At 40.1% G+C, this 9,468-nt stretch overlaps 1 protein-coding gene across 1 annotated transcript in view; it reads left to right on the forward strand.

Annotated features, from left to right (window-relative positions):
- The window catches only part of Lekr1 (leucine, glutamate and lysine rich 1), a 203,544-nt gene that overhangs the window by 129,675 nt on the left and 64,401 nt on the right, over positions 1–9,468 (forward strand). The window lies entirely within an intron of this gene.

Genomic DNA, 9,468 nt, shown 5'->3' on the forward strand with positions numbered 1-9,468 from the left:
GAAGAATTTGGAAAGATGTCCAGGGTGTCCTCTTTGGGCAGTGATCCAGTGTGGGTAGTAGTGTACTGCTGTTTCTCTTGTCCTCTTGTCCTCTATATTTCTTTATCTGTCCACAATACTGAAGTTGTTTCTTAAAATTTCTAATTTTAAATTCAAAGGAGAATGCTTTTGAAATGCTGACACATGAGAAGGAAATGTTGGAAAACAAATGATAAGAAAATGACCTTGTAAAATATTGAGGCCTAGGGAAATGGCTCAGTGGACAAAGTACCTGCTGGACAAGTGTGAGGTCCCAAGTTTGAATTTCTAGAACTCAGGTGTGTAACTCGGGTCTATAATCCCAATGTTCACTTGGCACGATGAGAGTCAGGGATAGGAGAATCCCCAGAAGCAAGTGGGCCAACTAGCCTGGCATAGGCAGGGGCAAAGCAGCAGTAGAGATCTCAAACAAGGTGGGAGATGAGGACTGACACCCAAGGTTGTCCCCTGACCTTCACACATGCACCGTGACACACAATGAGCCTCTACTCACACATAAACACACATGCAGACATGCATCATACACAAAAAATAATTTAAAATATCCAGAGCACAATATTTCTTTAAAAATTAATTTTATTTCAGAAATTTGAAAGGCTACTTTATAATATAAACATGGTATTTCTAGAAATAAAATATGTAATATGCATAATAAAAATACATAATCTTTGAAAAGTAAGTCGTTTTACTTCTTTATACAAAATCTGGTAGGTCTGGTTTTCAGTTCCTGTATTTTCTAAGGATCATCCTCATAAATGTAAATATTTAGGATGCTTGGCAACCAAATGTTTGTGTTGACCATCTATTCCTAAAAACAATGTGTTTAATCAAATATTGAACAACATAAGAAGGAACAAATTCCAAAATGCCTCATCAAATTACTGTATACGTAGATTATTTGTAGCAAGTGGTTTGCTTTAGAAAAACAAGAAGTTAATGGTACATTAAGCCTGATGGTTTAGCTGCCTGTGTGACTGGGGAAAGGAATGAGAGAAGAGGGAGTTCTCAGAAGACCCCTGTTACTCAAGGCACAGGAGTAAGTTTCTTGGAGATAAGAAACATGAAAACAAACAAGATGGCAACTGCAGAGATTGTTTTAAAAATCCTTGTTCTCCCCTCTAATAATATCAGTAGGGCTTTGTCCATCTGACTGTCTCATGGGGAGAGTAACCTCATCAGACCACAGTTACTGTCCGACACTTGTTTCTTATTCTATTATTATTATTATTCCGTGTGTTTGTGTGTGTGTGTGTGTTTGCACATTTGGTCAGACACATACCATGGCACTTGTATAGAAGTCAGAGGACATCTTGTTAGTTCCTTCATTCCACCACACGGGTTCCAGGGATTAAACCCAGGTCCTCAGGCTTGTTAATGATTGTCTCTACCTGATGATCCTTGTCACTGGCCCAATGTTTGCTTCTTGGAGCTCAAGAAGTGAAAAGGGGTGGGAGGCTAGAGAGCTGGCTCAGTGGTTAAGAGCACATACTGCTCTTGCAAGGACCTGAATTCTGGCAACTGACAACCACCTGTATGTAACTCCAGCTCCAGGAGGAAGTGAAGCGTCTGGCCTCCATGGGCCCCTGCACTTATGAGCACATACCCACACATACACATAATAAAGTCTTAAGTCTTTTTAAAGAAAGAAAGTTAAGACGTGAACAGGGCACGGCCCAGGAATAGGGAAGTGGCATTAGCATCCAACTAAGCTGAGAGTGACCTCACTATAATGAAACCTAAAAAGGCTATAAAATGAAATTTGTAGCTAGACCTGGTGGTGCAGGTCTATAATCCTAGCTACTAAGGAGGCTAAGGTAGGAAGATCACAAGTTCAAAACCTACCTGGACTCGAGTGAGTTCAAGGCCAGCTTGAGCAATTTAGCAAGACTGTGTCTCACAATGAAAAACAGAAAAAGAGCTGAGAATAATTCTCAGGGTAAAGTACTTGCCTAGCATGGGTGAGGCCCTACCTTCAGGATACACCTCAAAGAAGAAATGCAGTTGCTTCTAATATATCCATATGTAGATGTGAAATATACTTTTATTACTTTCAAATAAATATTTACCATACATCCACATGCCAGAATAAAGACATCTATGCTATGTGTGTGTGTGTGTGTGTGTGTGTGTACTCATTGCTTAGATTTTTGTTCTCACTTCTATTGTAATACGGGAATAAAGGCTGCTTTAAATTAAATAAGGCATTGCCTCTTAGTAATACTGTGTTTAGTATACTTGTTGAAGTGGAAAAATCGGTAAGAAATTGATGGGGTAAGTGGCTTTTGATCTTTGGAGTTAAAGTGCCTTTTTGAGAACGAAGTGAAAATATCAAGGAAGCAATTTAAGATTGGTCATTTTTATTTAAGTGACTGGAATAGTAGGAAGTGACACCCTTCAGATTAGAGGGAAAGTATCTAATGATATTATCTTATTTCCTTTGATTGGCAGCAGCATCAAGCACCTTTTTAAAGGTCTAATCATCATAGGTGAAAAGACTAACACTGTTTGTTGAAAGGAGTGAAGTGTTTAAAGGATGTAGGCATTCTTTGTATTTCTTCATTTCCTCCAGTTCTCATGAGGACGAAGATAGAAAGTGGTAGTGAAGGGAAGGAAGCCCAAAGGCAGAGTGCCTTCTTTCACTAAAAGTTGTTCTTGGAATATCAGTTTCTCTGTTAAGCAAGCTTTAAACAACCTTTTTGCACCTATGATTGATTATCTAAACCACTAAAAGAGTTCTAGTTTTGTGTATAGATTTGGAAAACTATGTTTAAGAGTCTAAACTAAAATGCAATAAACTGAAGAGTGAAAGTTGTGGTGGGGACTGTTGGATTTTGAGGCATTTTTAGAAGTAACATCGTTGTTTCATTTCAAAGCACATGTGTAAAACTTGGAAAACAGAGGAATATGCAAAAAGGTTATAGTTCTATTTTGATATATTCATCTAGTCCATTTTACTGAGTAATGAGTGTTTCATAACTGGAATACTTGATGTACTGTTTTGTAAACTTTTCTCATTTAGTGATATCCCCATGTCATTATGTGATACACTTAGGGATAATTATGGAATGGGTACATTGAATTCCAGTTTGCATGAACCATAATTCATTAATTAGTCTTTTGTTTTTAGATTTCCAAATACTTCTCTTTTGTAAGTAAAGTACTTCAAAAATCCATATAGATAAATCTTACTTCTCATAGTTATTTCCTTATCGATAATTTTATTTAGAATCAAAAGGCACTTTGAAAGTCCATACAGATAAATCTTTCTACTCACAATTATTTCCTTAGGGTAAGTTTTGTTAGAATCAAACATGAATATTTTTAATTCTTCTTGTTACCTAACAACTCACTTTCTTCCAAGAAATAAAATATGAAAAAAAGAAGAATTATATCTCTGCATTTATGGATCCTTGTATTCTTTGTAACTTTCATGGGTAGAGTAGTAGTAAATGAATCTCTTCCTCATTCCCTCTTTGATAATGTTTTATTTGGAAGTAACAGAAAACTCTTAAAAGTTTTAAAGGTAAAAATTTCAAGTTTTGGGCTAGGGAGATGGCTCAGCGGTTAAGAGCACTGATTGCTCTTGCAGAGGATCCGGGTTCGATTCCCAGCACACACATGGCAGCTACAAACCATCCTTAATTCCAGTTCCAGGGGAACCTGAAGCCCTCTCCTGACCTCCACGGCATTGCACAACACGGGTGCACTCACAAACATGCAGGCAATTCCCTCATACACATAAAATAAAAATAAGAAAATACTTTAAGTTTTAAAAAAATTTCAAATTTCAATAATAATGTTTATTCAGGCTTAGGTATTGTTAACATTTTAATCCATGTGGTTCTCTTCTCCCCCACACCAAAAAATAAAATGGCTTTTCTTCCTGAGCCATTGGGGACAAGTTAAATGTAACGTGGCTGTCTGCTTCGAGTGCCTTCCATAACCACAGTTGAGTGATCAGGGTCATAAATTCTGTGTAATACCACCATCTTTCAGTGTGTCAGCTGCCCTGATGATGTCCTTTGCAGCATGTTTGCTTATAGAACAGGGTCAGGCTAGGCTTTTGGGTGGCTCTTCTCTTGTTTTCAGTGACTTTTAGAGAGAGGTTTTAAAGAGCCTCTCCTGATTGTTTTTTCTTCTGAAGATTTACTGGGATGAACTGACAGCAGATGAGGTATTCATGTGCCTGGGGGACAATCACAGGAGTATGATTACTTCATAAGCCAGTGAACGCTGGAGGCTGTATACCTTTCTTAACAAGGGAAAGAGAGGTGGGGAATTTGGAAATTTTTTTTTGAGAGATAATAAATGATTTTAGCTGAACGAATGGGTTCAGTGCTCAGGCATAGCTTATAAACTATTATAGAATTGAATTGGTCTATGAAACTAACAGTAGATTGAAAAAAAAAAAGTCTGCCCAGGTGTGATTTCATTCTCTAATCTTCGTGCAGACATGAATTTGTTAATAAAAACTCAAGGAAGCGACCAAAGGCAATTATCTCCTTTTTAGTAGGTCCAGTCTTTAAGCAAATAACTATCAGTGTAAAGCCCCTTCCATCACCTGCTATTTTCCAAAGGTTCTTAATTTAAAATAATCTTCATGGGCCAGCAAAATAGCTCAGCAGGTAAAGGCACTGACCACCAAACCCTATGACCTGAATTCAGTCTCCAAGATGGTGAAGGAAGAGAACCAACTCCCTTCAGTAATCCCCTGACCTTCACACATGCACCATGGCACATGTACCCCCCCACACACGTACATACACACAAAATAAATAAATATAATTGAAATGAAATAATCTGTACACCAGGGAGCCATGTTTTAGGGATATCATTTTCTGGACCCCAACAGTGGTGATTTGTCCAGAGTATCACATCAAGAGGGCACATGCTAATCATTTATCCCTCACAAGTAATGTTAAATTTGATCACCAGGTCCAGATATTGCTCAGTTTTTCTATATAATTAATTGGATTGAGGGGTTTGCTTTCTTTCACTTACTAAGAAATTTAGAAGAAAAACTTTGTGTATAAATACCCTTCACCAACAGTTATTCCCAGATGTAGCAACTTGCTATGGTTTTAATCTGAAATGACCCTAACAGACATATTGTGAAGACTTAGTCTCTAGCTCGGGGAACTATTTTATCTTTTGGAGGGTTCTAGAATTGTTGGGAAATGGAGACTTGCCAATAGACATAGGACACTAGAGGTGAGCCTTTGAAGGTTATAGCAGCCCCTGGTTCTTGCCTTTCTCTGCTATGGGCTTCTGCACCATGAACCGAATTGCTCTGCCTTGCCTTCTCCTCCATGATGGAATGAAGCCTCTTAAACTGCAAGACAAAATAAATTTTTCTTCCCTTAGGTTGTTTCTGTCACATATGATGGCCAGAATTATGCAAAAGTAACTATATCCAGAAAATTGGTACAAGGGGTTGATGTTCCTATTAAACTTGATCATTTTTAGGCCTCTGGAACTGGTTTATAGAAAAAGTTTGGAAGACTTTGGAGACATAGGCTAGAGAAACCCTTCAATGCTATAAGCATAAGAGCAATTCTGGTGAGTGTGCAAAGGACCAGAATGCTAATAGAAATGAGGACAGTGAAGGCCAAGATCATGAGGTTTCAGACAGGAAACCAGGACTCTTGGGAATTGGACTGGAGACCATTTGCCTTACATTTTCCCCATATCTTGATGTTTCAAATAAAGCTAAATTCAAAAGTAATATACTAATTTTGTAGAGGAAATTTCAAAACAGTGTAACATTTCAGTGTGGCGTAGTTTTTGCTGGCTGCTTTTAACCAGGTTTAAAATAAATATCAGGAGCAAAAAGCCAAATAGAAGACGGGGAAAATGTGCACTTTGCTCAGAAAAGGAGGGTTTAAAGCTTCAAAGAAGCTATAATTAGTTAAAGAGATTAGTACCACTAAAGGCAAACAGGAAATGTGGCTAGAAGGAGTTTCAGAAACTTCAAGACCCTACACACCACAGTCTGTAGTGTGTTATATTAGTCACCTCTCTTATTCTGTGATAACACCCTCTGACCAGGGCAACTTCAAAGAGGAAGATTTTGAGCTTATGGTTCCAGGGATAAGGGTCCATTATGGCAGGTGAGGCATGACAGCAGAGGTGGCCGGAGCAGAAAGCGAGTGATCACATCTTCAAGCAGACACTTGAAGCAGAGAGAGACTGGAAACCTGGCAAGGCTTAAGAATTCTCAAAGCCTCACCCCAGTAGGTTTTCTGCCAGGAGGTCCATACCTCCTAAAACTTCCCAAAACAGTGCCACCAACTGGTGACAAAATGATCAAATATTTGTAGCCTATGGGGGATGTTCCCATTCAAACCACCACAGTTGTAAAACTAAAAACTCAAAGTAGTTTCTTGTCTGTGTGTGTATGTGTGTTTGTATGTGGGTATGGGTACACGTGTGTGTGTGTGTGTGTGTGTGTGTGTGTGTGTGTGTGTGTGTGTGTTTGTGTGGAGGTTTGTGGCGGTCAAAGGACAACTTTGAGTGCTGTTTCTCAGTCACTACCTTTTTTTTTTTTGGCAGAGTTTCTCACTGGCCTGTAACTCTCCAAGTATGCTAGGCTGGCTGGAGACCCCAGGGATCTGCCTGGCTCTACCTCCCCAGGGCTGAGATTAAATGCATGGGTAACTAAGCCTGGAGAAAGAGACGGGGGGGGGGGGGGGGGGTAGAGAGAGAGCGAGAGAGAGAGAGAGAGAGAGAGAGAGAGACAGAGATTCCCTGTAGTCCAAACTAGCCTAGCTGTCACTTTGTAGACCAGGCTAGCCTCAAACTCACAGAGATCTTCCTGCCTCTGACTCCTGTGTGTGGGATTAAAGATATATGCCACCATGCCTGACCAAGCCTCAATTTTTTTATGTGGGTTCTGGAAACCAAACTCAGGTTCTCATGCTTGTGAGGCAAGTACATTACTGACTAGCCTCTCTCTAGTACCTTTAAATGTTTTCCTTTGATAAAAGAGTGCCTCTACAGCATCATACTAACACAGAACTGCCTAAGGCAGTTTTTCCCCAAGTCCAGCCACCCGGGCAATTAGAAGCTGCTGTAGCCCTGTAGCTGCGCAAGCAGACTAGCAGACTTGGCATTGTCCACATGGTACTGGTTTTAAAAGCATATAGAATTCAAGTTACAGGGTCATAGAGGCTTCTACCAAGATTCTAGAGAAAAGACAGTGAGACCAGGCAATGTGTACCAGAGACAGATGTCCTGCAAGGAGCTGCTGAGAGGCTGATATGTGAAGCTGTAAAGGAGAAGTCTAGGCTTCAGTTGAGATTCTTAGTCATAGATGGTCCAGGAGAGAAGCCCTGTGGGCTGTTAGTGGCAAGTCCATAGGGGAAGAACCACCCAAGCCTGATGGAGCTCACATCATGACACTGAGAACCCCCGATGCTAGACATGGAGCCACAGGATTTAGAGTTTGCTTTGCTGGGTTTCAGTCTTGCTTTGGTCCAATCTTTCCTTCTTCCTTTCCTCTCTTTTGGAATGGGAATGTTTGCTCTGTGCCTTTATGTGCTGGAAGTTTGCGACAATTTTTTATTTTTATTTTGCAAAGATGCAGGGGTGAGAAGTTGCCTTGAATCTCAGTAGAAATTCTTGGACCTAGATATTTGAACAGTGTTGGAACTGTTAAGACTTTGGAGACTCTTGAAACTGTCCTAAATGCATTTTGCATTATGATATGGTCATGAGCCTTTGAGAGCTGGGGCAGAATGTGAGAGTTTGAATCTGAAGCATCTCCCACAAACACAGTTTGAATGCTTTATCCCAGCTGTTGGCACTATTTAGGGAGATTCTCTAGATTTTGGAAGTTGGACCTAGCTGGACTGGATGAATTAGGTCATTAGGGTCAAGCCTTTGAAGGCTATTCCTGGCCCCTTGTTTCTCCCTTTTCTCCTCCGTCCCTGTCACACACCTCTGTTACCATGAATTGAACTGTGCTGCTCTCTTTCCCTCCATAATGGGCAGAAACCCTCTGAAACTATGAGCCCGAATATATCTTGCCTCCCTAAGTTGTTTCTGTCAAGTATTATAATCGTTGTGACTCAAACGCTGATGAATACACAGCTACTAATGAAGTTTGGTTGTCAAGTGATTTTCTAACTCCAGATCATCTTTCTTATTTGTTCTTGGTGTTCCTCTGTGAGAACCTGCCTGCATTCATGAATTCATTCATTTATAGCCTCATCTGTTCTCTTTTTTCAAAAGTATACAGTTTACTATTGTATTTGGTTATTTTTGTGCTCAGCCTGTCCTAGGCCTAATGAATGGAAGCACCTTCAGACAGCTTTTCTGATACTGGAGCAGGATCCCATCATGTTATGTTATTCCTTATTTTCTGCTATTACAAGATGTTTCGGATGGGCTGACTCTCTGCCATCTCGGAGTCAGCCATTTCACTGAGTACTCCTAGCTCCTGTTAATGGAGACTGATGTTAAAGGCCATGATCCATGTGTTATTTGATGGTGATGGTTTCATGAGTCTATCCATATGTCACACCTATCAAACTGCATATTTTAAAAATGTTCACAATGCAATACCTGAGTAGAACCCTTTCACCAAAAAAGAAATTACTGGAAAATGGAGAAAAAAATTTTTAATTTGAGAGAATCTGTTTAATTTTAATATTTAGCAACTATGGTAGGGACAAGGGAGACAGTTTAGTGGATAAACTGCTACTACATGGGTATGAGGACTAGAATTCAGATTCCCAGAACATAAAAGCACGGAGACCATGGCAGCCTGCCTGTAATCCCAGTGTGTGAGAGGTTGGGACAGGGAATCCCAGGAGCAAGCTGGCTAGCCAGACTAGCCTAAATGGCAAGGCTGGGGTTCAGAGACAGACTCTGCCTCAGTATATAAGGTGGGGGGAGGTATTTGAGGATGACACCTGACATCAAGGTTGGGCCTTCACATGCACATACACACATATATGTGTATTGGCACACACATGTGCATTCACACACATGCAAACAGGCATACATGTACCCACGTTCTCTCTCTCTTCTCTCCCACACACACATTTTTTTGGGTGAATTTTCATAAGGTTCAATTGGTTGCTCCATGTCCAGTGAGTAAAAATTGTCTCTGGATGCAGTGAGTTTGAGAAATTCAACTCTGCTGATGGGATTTCTCACAGGGATGGTCAATGCCTATGGCCCCAGGTTCTCACCTGTGAGCACATCACCTAAATTACTATCTCTAGACACCTCCAGACTCAACTTCTGATGATCCCATTCCTGCGTATCTGACATGATTGGCAGCTTTACCCAGTAAGCCAACTCTTCAAACTTCTCTTCAAGAAAGTCCAAAGTTGATCACATCATCTTTTATGCCAAGTAAGATTTTTCTGTCTTCAAAAAATGCTTTCATTAATGGAGCCACCATTCATCTGTCTCTAAACT

Source organism: Nannospalax galili, unplaced genomic scaffold (assembly GCF_000622305.1).
Source record: "Nannospalax galili isolate Female #2095 unplaced genomic scaffold, S.galili_v1.0 scaffold617, whole genome shotgun sequence".
Classification (NCBI taxonomy): Eukaryota; Metazoa; Chordata; class Mammalia; order Rodentia; family Spalacidae; genus Nannospalax; species Nannospalax galili.